At 49.7% G+C, this 17,399-nt stretch overlaps 1 long non-coding RNA gene and 2 other non-coding genes across 3 annotated transcripts; 2 read left to right on the forward strand and 1 right to left on the reverse strand.

The window, feature by feature from the left end:
* The first annotated feature begins 353 nt into the window (after positions 1-353).
* On the forward strand, positions 354-425 carry TRNAG-UCC (transfer RNA glycine (anticodon UCC)). The gene has a single exon. It is a non-coding gene; the product is annotated as a tRNA-Gly (tRNA).
* A 325-nt stretch (positions 426-750) lies between these two features.
* Positions 751-823, reverse strand: TRNAV-CAC (transfer RNA valine (anticodon CAC)). The gene has a single exon. It is a non-coding gene; the product is annotated as a tRNA-Val (tRNA).
* A 15,274-nt stretch (positions 824-16,097) lies between these two features.
* On the forward strand, positions 16,098-17,385 carry LOC147597577 (uncharacterized). Its single transcript, XR_015261179.1, has 2 exons — positions 16,098-16,740; positions 17,190-17,385. It is a non-coding gene; the product is annotated as an uncharacterized LOC147597577 (long non-coding RNA).
* Positions 17,386-17,399: the final 14 nt, after the last annotated feature.

Consider the following 17,399-nt stretch of genomic DNA (forward strand, 5'->3'; position numbering starts at 1 on the left):
GGAGGAAAGTACCAACTCATTGAGGAGCGGGGGAGAGCGGGGCGTGGGAGGAACCACTGCCTCGGGGGGGGGGGGGTGGCTGAGGGAGGACGGATTAGGGTTAAGGTTAGAACTCCCTGCCTCCCTAGTGAGAGGGAGTAGAGGGAGAATTGAGGCTGACAGAGGGTAAAACAAACCAAAGAGAATATTCTTCATCACCTAGACTTCTAGGTGAGCCCCTAACTCAGCATTTATTGCTGATTATTGGTGATATTCTCGGCTCTCTTTGTGCCTCCCCCCACCCGCCTCTCGAGGATGGTTGAATCCAGACAACTGCACTTGCTGAGGCAGGCCGGGTACGCTGTTGCCATGGGGCGTTGGTGGTATAGTGGTTAGCATAGCTGCCTTCCAAGCAGTTGACCCGGGTTCGATTCCCGGCCAACGCAACAGTAGCTTTTTTCAATCATTTTAATAAATTTTAATTTTTTTCCCCGCTCCCCACCGATTCCACAGCTGATTCTGGACGCCTCTTGCACGCGAAACGCTCCGCTCAGCTGCGTTTTACCCACCCGAACCTCGACGGCCGCCAGCCAGGCGGGGCGGGACGCGAGCGCTGCCCGGTGGTGTGGCACTGGGTGCTGTTACTCCTCTCGTGCCTCCCGGTGCGGACGCGGCGGGGCCCCGAGCCGTCGGAGGACGGTGGGGAAAGAAATAGAACCGAAAGGAAGATAGAAAACCTAAAAAAAAAAAAAAAATTCCGAAAAAAAGAGGTGTTTCCGCCCGGGATCGAACCGGGGACCTTTCGCGTGTGAGGCGAACGTGATAACCGCTACACTACGGAAACCCGCGCTGCTCAACTACTGCGGCCGGCCCGTCCTTGTTCGCGCCCTCCCGCGCGGGCCCGTCCCTTGATCTGTCTCTTCCTTCGCGGGACCTTCGAACAAGCCCCACCCCAAACCTCGAGAAACGCCGCGCAGGATGCCAAGCGATGAGCATTAATGTGTAATTAGTGCTTCCAGGAGCCACTCGCCTCAGAAGACGGCGGAGGTCGGTGTCTCTGGGCCACACTCGGCTGCGTTTTGGCGGTGCCCCCCCCCCCCCCAGAAAAGGCAGAGCCCCAAATTTGCCGCTTACAGCTGAGGGGGAGCAGAAAGGCCTCACTCCAAACCAGGACAGAGCCTGCTCCAAGCCATGGCTGTTGCCGGGAGGCCCGGGCCTGGCCACCCCTCCGGGCCTGGCCACCCCTCCGGGCCTGGGCCCACCAGCTCAGCCCCAAGCCAGGCGCGGAGGCCGGGCTCAGGTTGGGGAGGGCGGGAGGTGCCAGCGCTTGAACCGCTTTTGCAGAAACATCTTTTCTTCCTGAAGCAGCTGCCACCAGATGTCGGTAGAATAGTGGCAACAGGGAGCAGAGCTCCCTGCAGAGCTGCTCAGGAGGGAGAGGATCCAGCCCAGGGGACAGGAGCTGGAAGAGGACTGGCCGTTTTCTGCTCCAAAGGACAGACCCTTAGTGGTTCCCCTCTGCGGTGGAGAAGTTTTCCCTCCCTGCAAATAAAGCTTCTCTAATGCAGGCTGAGCCAGACGCTGTTCTCATCACCCATGTCTCTCCAAGGCGGTGGGAGCTGTGCAAGAGGATGGGACAGGGCAGGGTGACGTGATGGCCAGCCCCACACCATCCCAGTTTCCTATCACTGAGGTTTTGGGTGAAGTCCTCTCAAATGGTTCTAGGAATATGCTAGTTCCTCTTCTTAATGCAGTGTTAACAACTCATACGCTCACAGCAATAGTTCTTTTTTTGGTAAAACCTCAGCCCTTGGAATCAGGTGGTAATGTGAGAATTCTTTTTCCTGTTTTGTTTGTTGAAGTGTGGTTTATGCTCTGCTGGCTGCAGAGAAAAGCTTAGAAGGGAGAAAGGAATCAAACCCAGATGAAAGTGAAAAGAACCTCACTTTTAATAAAATTCACTTTTAAAACCTTTTAATTTTACAATTTTGTAGTTAATCTCTTGATTTGAAGACAAAAAGGATATAGAGGAGGTTGTCAAATGTCTTTGAACTCCAGGACTTGCCAGTACTTCATTCTGATTTGACCTGCGATAAGGATTAGAACATTACATGAAAGTCCATGACAAACCTGGAGCCTTGGGACTCGTTTGCTTCACGTTGCTGTTAAATATCCCGGTGTTGCACTGTGCCTGCAGCTGGCAGAGCTGGCAGGAGCGGACTCTGGTAGCAACCTTTGCACCGTGCATCAGCTAAGCGTGCTGAGGGCAAACCGAATCAATAGCTGGGGGCAAAGTCCTCTCTCTCGAGCAGGAGGAAGTGGATCTGTAAGTGACCCAAGACTGTCAATGGAAAGATTCAAAAGCTTTGTGTTTTGTTTTCTTCCACAGCCCTCTCTCAGTCTAGTGATCGGTGGAGAAAGGAGAGCTGCAGACCAGCCAGCACCAGGGAGGAAGCTGTTAGAAGGTACCTGTGGGAGGCAGAGGAAGAAATTAGACAAAAGACATTGTGCTGTTGGTGTTAACGCCCAAATATTGCGCTGGTCCCTTATTAAGGCAGCACTAGACTCTGGTAGCCTTGAGACATGCCATGTAGGTGGTTGTGGGCTCTAGGTCTTCCTTGCATGGGCAACTCTGGCTGTGAGGGCCCAGACAAAGCTCCCTCTTCCTGCTGGTTGCTGCTTGCTGGAATGGCTCGTGGGGACGGTCTCTTTTTTTACAACGATCCATTGTCAGTGACTGCTCAAACTTTGGCCCGCAGGACAAAGAGACTGGCAGCAGTTCAGTCTCCCCTCCAGACCCTGACCGATCCCATTTCCTCTGCTCAGGAGACTTACCACCCCTGCGGCACTGCTCCGCATGGAGCCCCCTCTGCCTCACCCCCCCTCTCCAAGGACAGTCTCCAGAGCGCTAGGAAGGACTGTCACATAAATATCCAGGAAAAATGAAAGCAGGGGGCTTCTTTGGAGGTGAAGGATGGATATTCTCTACTATTATCCCCAGCATCTGCTCTCTCTGAACAAGGGAGCCCTCCCCCAGCCGGGCCTTTCACCAGTGCGCTGAAGGCGGCCATGCTCTGCTTTGTTTCCCTGACACGCTGGGATGGCTGCGGAGTCCCATTCTCCCCTTGTCCTCCCTCCGCTCCCTAAACAGCCTGCATGGCTGTTACAGGAGGGGAGCTGGGAGCACTGTCGAGCAGGAGAGCTGACAATCAGGGCTGGGAGACAACGCTGCCTCGCACAATACCCCCCCAATTAGCCATTCATTTCTGCTACCTCTGAAATGGGGAGCACAGCCCTCAGCGCTGGGAGATAAAACAAGAACGGCTTCAATAGCACTGATTTAAATTAGGTCAGGCTAGCTTTTGTGTGGCAAGGACCACACAATAGCAGTCACACGACTGCGGAGGGGAGCAGCATAAAGGAAAAGAGGCCAAGCAAGTGGCACAGATGCGAGGAGTTGGTGGGTGCTGGGAGATGAGGGGTGTATGTACGTGGGTGATAGCAGAGGGGTAGACGCTCCAACCAGTGCGTGATGCTCATACATAAAAGAGGGGCACGTAGTCAGCAGGGAACAGAGAGGTCAAATACTGTCTCCGCAGAAACAAAATGAGTTCTGCCACGCCAAGAGGTGCGAGAGCCCAGCCACGTGCCCTTGGAAACTGGTCTTTAATCCTAACTGGTTATGAGGCAAAGGGGTGGCAACGATGTTGACCCATAACATCCTCCCTGAGCACTGGTGCAAGCCCTGTCCATCGTACGGGGGGAAGTGGGGTAGAGACCCTTTGGGGCCTTTGTACTGAGGGACTTACTTCTACCTCAGGCTCAGACATACTGCTCTTCCTCTTGGCAAAATAAAAAAATTTAAAAATTGCAAAGAGACAGTAGTTTTTCTGGAGCACAGAGCGAGTCAGGGTATGATCGGTATGATGAAGCCCCAGAGACCTGCGCTGCAGTCCCCAGCGTTGACCAGGGTTTGCAATTTCTTTCCCCTCGTAAGTTCATTGAAAGTCCACACCCAGCCTGGACACTGATGTGCTATGAAATCCTACACTCAATTCTTTATCGATTGGTGGATTTGGGTCAAAACCAGTAGCTCCTAAAAAATGATCTCTTCACCTGGGTTCTCAAAAAAATCTGAGTGTCTGGTCGCCTTCAGAGAGAGGTCCTGGAGACAGCTGCCCAGCACTAGAGACTAGTCCCAGTTCTCACCCCAGTATCGTTAATATTTGTATTGCTGTGACCGCAACAGTGATGCAGATGTTCGTGTTTATCTGGCAATGGGAGAACATGAGAGCAGCACGCTTTCTGTAGCAATAACAGCGTGCTCAGAGCTATCAGTAAGAGCCTGATCTCCTCAGGCAAGCTGTTGTCACGGTCTGAATGAGTTTACCCAGGTAAGTCCGTACGCAAAGGAAGGTCAGGGAAGTTTAAAAGCAAGAGTTCACTGCTGTAAGTCTCCCAGGCAGAAACCGCTCTCATTGGATTGTCTTTTCTGACCCAGATTGGACATCTACAGGTAACACCTTGCTACAGTTGGCCAGAGAACTACTGATGGGAGAAAATATGGGTGTTGAAAGACTTAATCAGACATTTAGGATGGCATTCTTCAGCCTTTTTGAATCAAAGGACAACCTGATATTCTTTGGCAGTCGCAAGAAAAAGTTGTAAACAAAGACAACACTTATCATTTAAGCAAAATGTGTATTGTCTTACAAAGTCATAATTGTCTTGCTAGAATTACAAGCACTATAATTTCAACTCCTGGTAGTAAAAAAGTGGGTGAGCCAAAGAACTGAGTGTGCCAGCCCGTGCCAAAAGCAGAAAACTAGGTTAACCTTTGAATTACCAGTTATGCTTATTCTCCTTCATTTTTTTTGTCCACATATGAATGACTTTTTCTAAAACCCAAGGCGACTTAGAGTCCCTCTGTGGGCCATCTTCTGACCCCCAACGGCCTACGCAGTTCACAGCTTGATTTAAACGTACAGCTTCTTCCACGCGTACACAGACAGCAGAACATTCAGCGGCCAGAAGCTGATATTGGAAAGATACGCACTAAAAATAAGTTGTCGTTTTTTAACCGCAAGTGTAATTAAGCACTGAAATAGTGCCTGTCGTAGGGAGGTGGCCCTGAAGGCATCGAGCCAAAACGAGACATGTTGCTAAAAGGTACGTTCGTGTTCAGCCAGATGGTCAGAGCCTTGATGCATGAAGAACCAAGTGAAATTAGCTACCCAGTTTATGTAGGAAGCCCGTCTGGAGCAACCATAATAGCCCTAATTTCTCTCCAAATACAAATATATGGTTGCTAGTTTTCATGGCTTTACCGCTATGCTATTTGTCATATTTTTAGCCTTTTAGTTGTGAGAACACAACTAACAACACAACAACGAAGTCCCACTTTGTTTTCCATTGTGGTTTACTTTTTAAGGCTACAATGAAGACTGGAGGTGCCCAGACACCAAAAGCAGTTTAACTGTGGTAGCACAAAAATCTGTGTTACCTGATTTTAGTTTTTTTTTTGCTGCTACATCTGGTGCCTCTGTGCATAGTGCAGAACAGAGACAGAAGAGGCGAGACTCCTGCTCTTGCAGAAAGCTTACAGATACGATCCCTGTGGGTTCCAAGCAAGAAGACATAAAAATTATATATAATCACGTTAATAGTACACACATCCATATATATAAATAAATCAGAACTATACAATTAGGTATATATAGCTAGAGATCATTATCCTCAAGCAAATGGCATGATCTGGGATGTTCCTGAGTTGTCATTTTGGAAATCCCAGTATTACTGAGATGGACTTTATAACCCAAAATGCTCGTCTGAGTCCTTCACCTCTCCAGCAACCCAAAAACCACCGCAGAAACAAATATGTTTTGCAGAAGGCTAGTTTATTCCCTGGATATTTATTTGCTGGTTTGGCCTAGGGTATTTATTATTATTTGTTTTGTTTATTTCTTCTTCTTTTATCAGCTCCAGCTGAGACAGGAGAGGGTGGGAGGAGGGTTTTGTTCCTCTGGAGATAACAGGAGGCTGTGTCTGTGCAGCCATGGTGACAAGATCCAGGGCGCTTTCTAGCTTCCAAGCAATTTGCTCCCCACCCCTGGCTCCCAAGTAAAAGTGGGGCAGAGAGAGAGAGAGAGAGAGAGAGAGAGAGGAGCTTTTGTTTCTCAAGTGCTTCAGCTGTTGCTGCTAATTAAGCAAAGAGCTCTAGTGCCTTCCCACCTCCCAAGCCTAAGGAGGATCTCGTTGGGGCAAAAGGGGAGTCAAGAGCCTACACTGCTGCTTCTCAGCATCCTGCTCTCACGATAAGGTTCTTCTGCTTCATCCTTGCTCTGCCACAGCCTTGCTGGGTGACCTGTGGCCAACTCTACGCCTCAGATTCCCTGGCTGCAGGAGGGAAGAAATGAGAGAGACCGAGCTCAGCACGAGGCCAGATGGAAACTACCACCCTGCTGTGCAAGGTGTTATCGGTTTAATGCAATCTGTTCCCAGCTTCTCAGACATGCTGACTATCAGCAGATTGCTCTTTCCTTCTCCAGCCTTCCCTGGATGTCATCCTCTTCTCTCTCTCTCAGAGACGCCAGCCCATTCCCTGAGCTCTAACAGCATTTCTGCAACCTCCTCACCATGCCTCTTTTTAACCCCCTCCAGTGTCACCAGAATGTGCTGGAGGAGCCAGGTGAACTGTCAACAAATGGCCTTTGCACAGAGCAGTTGTGCTTTTTTGGGCAAGGAGAGCAGGGTGGGTAAAGGGCAGAGTGAGTAGGAGCTGTGAGGGCTGCAGGGGAAGGAGCCTCTGCCCCATTCTGCGACAGGGAACACATACCGTGCTGAAGCATTGCATGCATGTGGGAAGGACTGTGGGGAGAAAAAGATGGTGGAGATGTGGAGAGAAAGAGGGGGAAAAAAGGTAGGGAACAGGAATGCTTCAGCCATCCAACAACCCACGGAATCAAGGTCCAGGCCCTGGCTCAGATCTGCAAGATGCCCAGCCACCGAGGACTGAAGGTCATGGCTGCTCCCCTGCGTCTCTGCGCCCATTGAACTCAGTTGGGTATCTTCAGCCCAGGATCTCACAGGGAGAAATTTAGGGCCTCGCTCAGGAACAGATGGTCTCCCTCTTGGGCCCCATCTGCCAGGCAACGCTGAGCAGTTGGTCTCTGCAGTGCTGAGCAGAATCTTGTTTGCTTTCCCCTCGTGTCAGCAAGGTGATACGTAGGGTAACCGAGCCCTGCTGGTACAGGCCCGGATTTCCAGGAGCAGCCAGGACTCAGAGGTGCAGGAGTGTAACCCAAGAGCCATCTTTGAGAGGCCCAGGCCACGTGGCATTAACCAGCCCAGATCTAAGTCAGAGTCCAGCCCGAGAACAAGGCTGTAGTTGTAGGGGGTCAGGATGTTGTTTGGGAAGCCCTTGATTCCCGTGCAGGAGGAAAGGATGTGGTCTGAAGGAGAGACCTGGAGTGAAGTGTCACAAGGCCGTCAGCAGGAGGGGTGCCAGGAGCAACAGGCACGTGAGCCTTGCCCATGGTGAACTGGTTAGTGCCCAGACTGCTGGGAAACACGGTGCGTTTGGGGGGGGGTCTCTGGCACTGACCTTACCTGGAGTCAAGTTCTGAGCATGCATTCATGGTTCCTGAATTGAGGGAGGGGGAATAACAAGGCAGCAGCCTGCCCTCTAAGACCCAAGTAAGTGTGATTTTCAGAGTGTCTTGGTCATCTGGAAATCCTAGCGAGCTCAGCTTACTCAGCCTCGGTGTTTCAGGCCAGGCAGAAAGCTAGTGGCTGCTCGGAAAAGTTCAGCCTTAATGCTCCAAAATCTCAAGTAGAAATCCTTGTCGGCAGGAAAGCCAGGGCCTGAGCTGGCCCTCATGCTGGGCTCTTCCTTCACCAGCTTTCAAGGATGAGGCTGGCCAGGCAGAAGGGGTTGGAGAGATGCACCAGTACCTTACAGCTGTTCCTTCTGTCCCCACTCAGGGCATAAACAGTCTCCAAGGGATCCACCAGCGATGTGGAGAAGCGTCTTTAGGCTCTGTTAAGTACACACAAAAATAGCAAGTGAGCCCAGCTCCTCTTCAGCAGCACCAGCCGAGTTTGCTGCTGCACAGCTGATAAAAGAACTGTACGTACTCTTTTCTAGGTTCTGATCCTGAAGCCCAGTATCAAGGACTGTGGAGGATATCATGCATCCGTGCACTAGCGCGTGTTTTCCAGAGACTTTGGCCCCAGAAGCCGAGCTGGTGAGGTCCCGCTCTCTTAGCTCGCCAGGTTAGGCAGTCAGGACTCTAATGGCGCTCGGTGAGCCGAGGGCACGGAGCATTACTTTATCCCCTCCCCTGAGGGTTCCCGTCCATGGAGGCTCGGGCGCAGGATGCTGCCTGTGTCAGCTCTGCACTAATCAGCCCAGAGGCAGAAAGTGGAAACTTTCTGCTTGCAGCCACTTAGTTTCATTAGAAGCATCAAAAGAGAAAACAGGCCTCAGGTGGGGCAGCGAGAGGCAGAGACATGGAGAGGTGGGCGAGAGGGGATCTGCAGCTTTGTTTTACGTGTCAGTTAGCGGGTAAGCTTCAGCTAAGGACTGGAGGAGAGAGGTAGGAAAGAGGGGCAGAGACAGCCCGAAGCTAGGGCCTGTCGCCCCTATTGTTCAAAGAGCTGTCAGGAGATCCTGCAGCTCTGTAAAACCTGCTCTAACCGTGTTTCACTGCACAAGAAACAGGTTTGAGCGTCCTGCTGCCCTAAGGCTCCCTCTCTGCCCCACATCCCTTCTGGAAATATTTTGTCTGAATTTCTTTTTAAAAACCTTGTGCACTAGAAACCGTGTACCCTTCCCGGTCCTCCGTACTTAATTGTCCCTGTCACTGCAAATAATTTTCCCTGATGTCTAGCCTGAGTCTTCCTTGTTCGACACAAACATGATCCCGTTCAGAGGCAGAATATTAAGGGCTGAAGTCACTACCGTAATCACGTATTGATTTCAATGAAGCTGAGCTCAATGGAGAGGAGTTTGCCCAGCCTTGTTCCACCCCCCTGTGCCCCAAGAGAATGTTTTGTGTTAGACTAAATGCCTCCGTAAGTGCCTCTCGGCTTTGCGCTCAATGTGAGCCATTCTGCATGGACGCATTGAAGCGGCCAGGGCGCAGGAGCAGGCCTGTAATCACATTTCCTTTTGGCAATAGGTATTTTATCAGCCTTGGTCTCCCTGGGCAGTTCGAACTGTCTGGCTGTAGGCTTTCCTGAGCAGACCTCACAGCCCAGGCCGGCTGGAATTCTTCTGCCAGCAGCAGCCCTCTACCCCTCGCGTCCCATTTTGTTCATGTCCTCACCCAAGAGCAGAAATGAATTCAACTGCACACCTCTAAGCCCTATTTCCCTGCTTAGATTTTTCACTAAGCCGTCTCAAATAAAGCAACACATGCGCTCCAGTGGCTTTGGGAGGGCTTTGGGAGTGGGACAGAGCTGTGGACATCTGGTAGGCTGGTAGAGGCTGGGGTTTTGCTCGGTCAAGAGAAGCACAGGTGGGATCTTGAATCAGAGCAGATCCATCATTTGATGATGCTTTCATGTGGTTAATTCTGCCCTGTAGTATCTCCAGAGCTGAATCCTGCATTCAGCTCCCCTTCCTCTGTGGGCAGCAGCATCTCTACTCTCTTTTCCAGCTGGGAAAGAGATCTCTGGCAAGGAGGGGAGCGCAGGTATTAACAAGACCAACATTTGCATCTCTAGTTCTCCCTGCTTTCTGTAAGATCAAAAAGGAGAGGTGAAGGTTTGACGGTGGCCAGGACATTGCAGAGCTGCGACTGAACTTGTAGTTGAAATAGAATTACTGAAAGAGAAGGTAGGGCTCAGAGTGGGGGTGTTAAATACTGCAGTGGCTCCTGGATTCTGCTTCTCTTTCCACCAGTGACCCTGGCTGGATCCTCTTGCCTTTGTATTTCTCTTTATTCTGTAGGAAAGCAGAGATCTGCAGCCAGGGAGCAGTAGCTATTTCAATAAATAAGGCAGGAAAAAGTGACTGAGAGATCCCAGAAGAACAGATCTCAGATTCCTGAAGTCCCACTCATGGAAAAGTATTGTCTCTTGTTTCTGGTCTGCGCGTAGTTTGTGGACACAGATGTTCTATTATTCCCACATGGATGAGCAGTTCTTTTTATGTGAGCTCCTGTCCATGAGCCACGCATCTTCTAGTTAGAAGGGTTTGTTTGTTAGCCTTGGAGATTTCAGCAGAAATAATCACGTTTGGAGACACCTGCACCGTTCTCCAGTGAACTCTGCCCTGAGATAAAGAGGGGCTTGGACAGAGAGCCCAGTCAGCCAGGAGATGGAGCAGCTTGCCTCCTCAGTATGGTGTGAGCAGGGGACTAGGGAGAGAAAGCCTGGGCCCTTAGCAGGCTCTTCTCTTTGATGAAGCAGATGTGACTGCTTTTTTATCTTTTTTTTTTATGCCACAACCGCTGTGTGTTTGCAAAGAAGCAAAAAGGCTCATAGATTCGTGGCTTGGGGCTGGGACACAGGGCCTTTCATTTTCTTCAAGGGCTCTCGAGGAAGATCTCGTTGTACCTGCTCGGAATTAATTCTGCCAGTCCCCGAGCTGATCACAGACTCCCCATGCTGGAGTTCAAGACATGCCTTCCATTTTCTTTCTTTTGTCTGGGACAGAGCTGCAACAACAGCCAGGACCTGGTTCTAGTGAAGGCTACATGGGCTTGGAATCTCCAGGAATCGGATTCTCCAAGTCTCGCTGCAGCAGCTGCTGGCTGACAGCTTTGTCCCGTTCCCCGATGCACATCCCTGTCCCCCAAGCCCAAGGACCCCCTCTGTGCCTCAGCAGCAGAAAGTGCTTTTTTCTTTGGGGCTACCTCAGAGCTGCTGGCACAACAAAGCTGTTTTGTTTTTTGGCTGAGCGCTCGGCATCTGAGCTCTCATGTGGTCGGAGCCCATTTTTTTTTTTACAAGAATGAAAACAGTGGATTAATGAGCTGCTTGTGGCTAATGTGCAGGGTTTCTCAGAACCGGTGCTATTAGAGCCCAGCGTCATGTAGGAGGTAAATGGCAGCACATGGTGAATAAAGCAGTGATATAATAGGTTTAAGTAGTCCATTTCCCTTTGGAGTGTTACTGATAACATGCCCAAATGCATACAAGACCATTACCTTAATTAATAAGACCGCTCTCCGGCAGAGCACACACTGCAGCTCCTCACAAGGGGTTTATTTTTCATCATTTTCATCCAAAAAAAAGGCTTGGGTGTTTGAGTTGGAGTGGGGTGCAGGGAGGGTAGGACAGAGACAGAGGGGAAGAGAAGAGCAGAAGCTAAGAAATATAGATGGGAGCAGAAGGGGAAGAGAAGGAAGGAACATGAATAAATGCAGAACAGGCATGTTGTGGTTTGGACCAGTATGGTTTCCAGGAACCCCGATAAGAGGAACTCATGCATACACACACAGCGAAGAATTACTGGACATTTGATCTTGTATATTGGAAGGGAAGCATCTTTCTTTGGAAGCATCACTGTCCACTGCCAGAAGTACTAAAAAGCACACGGACATCAATGGGTCAGTGCTCACTGTTCTCTGTTTTAGATATTCAGTGACCAAGCATTGCCGTCTGCCTCTGGAGTCCCAGTCAGTTCAGAATTCATGTCTTTTTTTTTGGTAATTCTGCCCACATCACCAGGCTTGGTCTCTCTGGTCAGCGCTGTGAAACCCTAGTGCTCACTAATCGCCAGCCTAATTCTGCACTCGTTAAGAATCTGTCAGCTTGTGGGAGATACTCTACACTGACACCACTGCATGTGAGAGCAGAATTTGCCTCGACACATTTCCTCACATGCAGTTTATTTTTCTCTGAGGACGGCCATCTGGAGCAGCATTGCCTGAAAAAGCTCTTCAAAGCACAAGGACCACGTTTTGTGAATTTGCTTCTGACCAGTGTGGTGGGATCCGAGTCAAACTGTTTTATTACGCAGTAATATGTACTTTTGTGCCAGCTAAAGCCTTGGTTTTGGCATCTTCTTCTGGAATTTCTCTGCAGAGGGGACACTGGGTTCCAATTCAGTGGCAAATGACCCTAAATTAACTGTTACGTTATTCACCGTTCGAGGTGAGTTCCACGGAGGTGTAATTCTGTTAGGATCTAGTGGCAACAGCATCTAATTTGTAGCAGAATAAATGAGATGAGAATCACTAAGGGTCAGGGTTCTAAATTATTCCCTATTAAGTTCCCTCTGAAAGTCTAAATTGGTGATTCACGGTGTGTTTAGGAATAGAAACGTGGTCTGACTGATCCGCAGCAGAGGTGTCCTTATCCCAGCGTACTGGCCCTGGTAGTAAGGAGAGGAAGATGCTTAGGACGGTGCACGAGGATAGGGGATATAAAGAATAAGGCTTCTCCTACCTGTAGTTTTGTAGCTTCCAGCAATCTGCAAAGACTGCCTGGACATTGCATCCAGACTATTAAGTTTAATCGCCACTGATGGACCAAACCTCCATGAACTTGTCTAAAACCTTTTGAACCTATTTATACTTTCAGTCTACACAATATCCTGTGGCAAATGAGCTCCGAAATTTAATTATGTGCCGTGTGAAAAAGCACTCCTTTTTGTTGTTTTAAACTTGCCTGGTAATTTTACTGGGGCACCAGCTTCTCATATTCTGAGAAACACTCATGAAATATCTAAGGGACACAGAATCCCAGATTTTATTGAAAGGTCATGTGATTTTGACTTCTAAGTGTTAAAACCACTTCTGAAAATGGAACAGAGGTTCTACTTTTAATGCTTATGAAAATATTGCCTCCAGCACTCTTGTTTGCTCTTCAGCTTGTTTTTATTTATTTTATTTTTTCCTTTAACCTCTGCTTACAAGCTGCCCTAGCCCCTGACAGATCCAGCTCTCAAGCTTCTTGTTTACTCAGTTAGCATGGGCTTTATTTTTACAATATTCTCCTTTTAACTGCTTCAGCTGCTGAGAGTCTGTTGCTGGAGACACGAACACAAACTCAACCAAGGACAGGCAAGTTGGTCGTTCTGAATGACCTCTTTCTCCTCATTATATTGGTGATGGTCTCAATGTCACAAGTTCAAGTACACGCACATGGAGTTTAATACAACGCAGAGATAAAGGCAGGGAGAGAGACTTCCGCGCTCTCCCCTGAGGCAGGAACGTACTCTGCTGCTGCTTGATTGTGCCTTTTGCAGACACCTCATTAAAAGTGTGTTCATTACACATAAACATACCCTTGTACTTTCGCAGGCAGCCTTGCCCGCGCACATAATTTGAACACAGTGAGACTCAGCTCACCCTGACACACGTGTGTCTGGCTCCCGGCATACGCTTGTACAGAGACCTTGGCTCTAACAAGCAGTTGTTTGTTCGTAGCCTTTTCTGCCCTCCATGGAGTTGTACCTTCCTGGCTGCGTTGTTAACTTATGCTCTCTTACATGCAGTTTTGAACATGCCTCCTCTTGCTTAAGCCTCTGAGCTTAGACCAAATAACATTTCTTCTCGGTCGGATACAGCTCCTGTATCAAATGTTCTGATGTGGTGTAAAACGGAGTTAAAAGGCGGAGGAACCAGACCCTTTGAACCTTTCTCTTCCCATCATGTAAATCCAGTTTGCTACATCAAGCCATTCACATCTTGTGTTCTTGCAGGCACATGCTCTAATCTGGAAGAGTAGATAGAAGAGAGTGGATAAGCATCTCCTGAAAGCAGTTTGATCCAGAGAGTTTGCGAGGATGGGAAAAAGGCGGAAAGATTTTGGAAGGTAAGGGGCGTGAGGTAACTGAGCGTGTTTGAGACACGTTTCCCTGAGTGTTCACGTCCTTCAGCACTGCAAACCATTGTGTCAGCGGGGATATATCAGTGTTGCTCCGCAAAAATCAGTTGAATGAAGCTGACTTTCTGCTGCCAGGGATCAGGTGTATGTGAGATTTGAATGGAAGGTCTCCTGGCGCAGCGCTAACAGCCTCTGGAGCCTCCTTGCAGCTAACGCTTACCCCACGACTAGCGAAACCGGAGCGGTGTTAACAAGCTTGAGAAGTTACTGGCAGAGCACGCAGTGCAGATTTACACACCCTCCCCATCTCCCTCCATCATAGTGAAAGAGAAAAGAGGAAAGACGGGCTGTTGTAAGACTGCCGAGTATATTTGGAAGGCTGGTGTTACAGAACAGCACCAATTGCCAAGTCAACCGCGTTTGCTAGTTCAGGGACTTTATTTTTACTGCCAAGATCTGCTGGCCTGCGTGCATGTGTATAACACATGCTAGGCTTGTGAGACAATGCAGACACAACCCCTGCAGCTACTGGGAAGGGGAGAAGGGACGGGTGGGTGCACGCTCGCATCCCGTCAGAGGTGTTGGGGTGTGCTGGTGAGCACAGAACGTGTATTTACGGGCGCGTGCACAGGAAGCGATCCTGAGATGCGCATCGCTGCCTGCGTGCTCAGGGTGAGCCTGCAGATTGCAGGGAGCGTGGAATAAAAGCATGAATGTGCGCGCGCACGCATCACGGTGTCTCCGTCTGTGTGCAGACAAGCAGGAACGTCTACAAAGAAAGACGTGAGTGTAAGTCTGCAGAAGTGCGTGCACAGAGGGAGATGCCTGCAAGTCCTGCGGAGCGCGTGCATGTGTCAGGACGTGTGTCTAGCGGGGAGGTGTGAGGAGCGGTTGTGTACGTGGAAGCTGCCACGCCTGCGCGTAGGCAGCACTCTGGCTGTGCGTACGGAGAGAGGGATTTGGGGGCGGGAGAGGAGATTGGTCTGTGTGGGAGCTGTGTGCCAGTCCAGATAGGTAGGTTAATCTGTGTGTGCAGGGATGGAAAGGTTTCTAGGGGACTGGATCCTTAAAGGCCTCTGTAATATGAAAGAGAGTTTTTAAACGCACCTCAGGAAAAGGGTCTCAAGTGTGTGCTGGAGCTCCTCTGCGAAAGAGAGTACACGGGGGCTGGGAGCGTGTCTCTGTCAGCACGTAGCTGTTGTTTTGTTTGTGATGCGTCTTTGCTTTGATGGGGCGTATGTAGGATTGTGCCTGAGCGACGCGTGCGTGGGCTGGGATAGGTGTGCAGCAGCTACGGCTGTGTGCGCAAGGGAGGGCGTGCAGGAGAGAACGGCGGGGAAGGCTGAGCAGAGGCAGTCCCGCGGCTCGGGGATTTGAGCGCGCAGCGCAGGGCTCTGCTCAGAGGCCTTTGGCCGAGCCGCTCTGCTGTGGAGTGTCACTAAATTCGGTGCGCGCGCTTTCTATTTTGGGTGTTTCTCCGCACACCTTTGCTCCCGTCTTCCGCCCGGCTGGGCGTCAGGCCCTCCGAACCACAGCTCTCCCGCACTTGTTGAGGAGTATCGGCAGGAGAAGGAGCGGTTCCCTTGGAAACCTCTGGATGCCCAGCAACAAGTCGCTGGCAGCTGCCATGTGACCAGGTGCATTAATCAGACATGTTGTATGAATCGGGTCAGTTGGGGCCAAAGTCCAGCTCGCTCCCCCTTCGCTTCGTTGCTAATTACCGAGCTGCGAGGGCTGCTCTGAGTAAGGGGTGGAAAACAACTTGAAATAATTAAATAAAACAGCGACTGTTCCCGTTGTGGCTTCTAAGTTCAGCCCAGACTTTCTCCATGAGAAAAATCTGTCCAATCCCCTCTTCCACTTAAATGAACCTAGAATACAAACGAACAAGGCAGAGGAGTCTCGCAAGGTGGAAAAGCCAGAGAGAATGGATCTGCCGTAGACGCGGTGAGTTTCCAGGTCTCTTCTCGCAATAAGCCCTACAGTTCAAATGCATCTTTTGGATGAGGAGCTCTGGCTTGAGACAGTTTGGTTGTGACTTGGGAACACCTCATGTTCACAACTCAGATCCCTTTGAAAATCAAGTTTCTGGAAGTCTCAACTGAAACTGCTGGCCAAAATTCCTGGTTAGAAGGCACAGAGAGGACTTGAGTACATATTCTTGCCCAGGGCCTCTAAAATAAGAGGCTGCAGCTCTCAGGAAAACAGGTAGTGCCTGCACATTTCTCGTCCCTTGTGGACTCATCATGGCTGCAAAATGGCTGTTCTTCATAGATACACAGCTGGAGAGCTTCTCCTTCATCGTTCCCTGAGGCCCATTTCCTTAAGGGCCTTCCGCCATTCGATTCAAGCGCAGAGGACTCAAAGGCAAAACCTGGAGGGAAATCAAAGATGGTTTTGTAGCTGCAGCTCTGGGCCAGGGGACAGCAGCAGTAACCACATTAAGACTAAACGGAGCGCAAATTGGGAGAGTCCTGGTGAGCAAATGAGGAAAGGGAGAATTGAGGATGAAGAGATCCAGCTGGGGTAATAACAGCCGTAAGCACTGGCCTCAGCCCCCTACTCTGGTTCCCTGCCTAGCAGGATCTTCTAAGGGCGTTAGGCACCCAAGTCTCACTGTCCTTTCAACCTGTGTTCTGGAGGGACTTAGGCACCCCTCAGCATTTTCCGTAAGATGCTGTTTACAGTTTCAACTCCTGTCCTTTTCACATTTCCCCCCCAGTTCCTGCTTTGCCTGGATAAAGCCAGAGTAGAGGCTTCCAGATTTGGCTCCTGAATGAAAATCCCTCACAGATACACGTTCAAGGCCAGGTGTTAGCAAGGCTGTAACATCTTCTTTTACACGTACACCGGTCTCCATTCTCTGTGCTGTGACTAATGCATTGCAAGGTCATCAGGTACTGCTCAATCTCCATCTCCTCCTTCAAGAGATCAGCATCTGAGCCTCCCGGGGTATTCACTGATTCATGTCGAACACAGGTACACTCTGCTCAAAACCATCTTTTATCATAGGCAACAACAAAAACGTCGCAGCGGCCGGTCAGATTCTCAGATGATGTAAGCCAGCCAAAGGATCTGGTCCATCATCCACAATGGTACTGAAGACTAGGAAAAAAAAAAAAAACAGTTGGAAACAGAGCACCTGGCTTTATTCTAATCATGCTGTAATTTGAGTAGCATCCAATGCCACTTGAAAACGAGCTCCCTTCATGTCATCTGCTTTTAGACTCAGATTTTAAGAGCCCAGTATTTACCCACAGGAGATCCATTCCTAGCAGGCAGCAGTTTCCCCAAATCAGATCTGAATGCAGATCTCAAGTATTACCTAGACCAAGCCTTTAACTTTGCACCATTTTGATTTCTAATTAACGTTACAATCAATTATTGTTTTTCCTTTGGTATCATGTGATAATAAATCCTGTGCACAGGCTATACCAGAAGACAAAGCTTTACCTCGACATACTGACCATCTAGGACAATCTTGAAGAATTGCCATCTGCAACCTGCGTATCTGCAATCTAAGAGGCGCAACATAAATCCATCCCAGCTGACACCGTCCAGTCAAAGTCAGAAAGACGTGCGTGTTCCTGGACGGAGGGGTTAGGAAATAAATTCGTTTTCACTGGCAAGTGATTTGT

This window comes from Chlamydotis macqueenii, chromosome 26 (genome assembly GCF_036417535.1).
Source record: "Chlamydotis macqueenii isolate bChlMac1 chromosome 26, bChlMac1.mat, whole genome shotgun sequence".
In the NCBI taxonomy this organism is placed as follows: Eukaryota; Metazoa; Chordata; class Aves; order Otidiformes; family Otididae; genus Chlamydotis; species Chlamydotis macqueenii.